The sequence below is a fragment of the Capsicum annuum genome, chromosome 2, assembly GCF_002878395.1.
Source record: "Capsicum annuum cultivar UCD-10X-F1 chromosome 2, UCD10Xv1.1, whole genome shotgun sequence".
Taxonomy (NCBI): domain Eukaryota; kingdom Viridiplantae; phylum Streptophyta; class Magnoliopsida; order Solanales; family Solanaceae; genus Capsicum; species Capsicum annuum.
The window spans coordinates 84,651,046-84,652,718 of record NC_061112.1 but is presented as its reverse complement, the minus strand read 5'-3'; positions in this window follow the sequence as shown (position 1 = coordinate 84,652,718).

Sequence of the window (1,673 nt, the reverse complement as noted above, 5' to 3'; positions counted from 1 at the left end):
GCGATGCTCCAACTCAGGATATTCATGCAATTCTATGGTGACAATTTGATACTCCTCAGCGAATGGCCTTTTTATCTCTCGATTTGCTGTCGGTTCTAACCCTGCATAGAATTTATCCTTTGCTCCCTCAAGTTGCTACCTGATTATCTCTCTAACTTGAGATTCTTGCGCTTAATCACATTGACTTCTTCAAGTTCAGTGTCCATGTAAGACGATTCAGTCTGCTCTTTCACATTAGTGGCCTCAGTTCCAGCTTCAACCGACTTGGGTTGAGACGTAGCAACCCCTACCTCATCGGGGCTTGAGTTGGTACTACTAGTGCTACTCCCACTCTCATCTTCAGATTGGGAGAGTGTATGAGTATCCCTTTCTTATTTCCTTATGTTGTAGGCAGGTACTGGATCGCCTCTACCTCTTTGGGATCGACCCCCTCTGGATATTGGAAGTTTGCGTGCCATGATGCCTAAAAAATAGATAAAGACTCAGTTACAAAATAAAATCTGTAAAAAATAGTGAAGTAGTTTCCTTGACGGCCATACTAACGGCCCATCAATCATGCGATAGTCCGTTGAGTAGGCCGTCAGGCCTTATCCAAAAACTCTTGATTTGTCAAAGGGTTGCGACGATTGACCTGACGGTCTACCAGGTTGTCCGTCACTCTTTATCTAGTGAATGTCAAGTTTGAGGTCTTTGCGACGGTTCATCTGGTGGTCCGTCGAAATATCGATGATCCATCAAGGTTGTCATCACAACCCTATTTCAATTTTAGCTTTTCATTCTGACAATTTTTCAAACACTTAGCGCACAACATCGATTTTCCAGTGTAAAATGCCACCAATTTTGCATTTAAGAACAACATTTATCTCTTTATGCATGTGGGTTACTCAGACTTCACCCAATACAGTGAATATCAAAGTTCTGAACTCAGATAAATCAATAATTCAAAACAAATAAAGAGAACAAACCAAAATTTTATTAATCAAACACATATTCACTTCACATTTTTGCCATTAAAAGAACGAATGAAAGAGTTATGCTCATACCTTGATAGTGTATTACTTTACTCTTCTCTCTTGCTAATGCAGAAGTGAAAGAACTTGTAAACACTTGTTAATGATTGGTAGCCTTTGTTATGATTTGAAGATGAGAATAAAAATATTGTTTAAATAGGAGAGAAAGATGAAGAGGAAAAGTCTCAGCGTAGTAACTGCTTTCAGATTCCCTAAATCCAGAGGGAGTTGAACAATTGGGAATTTAAAAAGATAGTAACACACATAACCACTTGATTTTATCCTTTAAAAGACTTTGGGTCGGTTTCTTGGGTATTAAATAGCTTATAGACATAGTTCGATCTGAACAGAACCTAGGGTTTTATTGACGGTTGGACCGATTGTCCGTCAGGCTGACCGTCACAGCTTACCAAAAACCAATTTATGATTCAGCTTTCTGATGGTTGGCCCAACGGTCCGTTAAGTAATTGACGGTCTGCCAATTCGTTCATCAGTTGCTTCCAGTATCTTAATTTGTTTGGCTTCAGGTTGATAACTGAAGCGATGGTCCACCATTTTTTTGACGGTCCACCACTTGACCATAAAGCCTTATCCAGAATGTTCAACTTTTTTACATGGCTTTGACGTTCCGAGCGGTGGTCCGTCAAAAATTTGACATTCCAT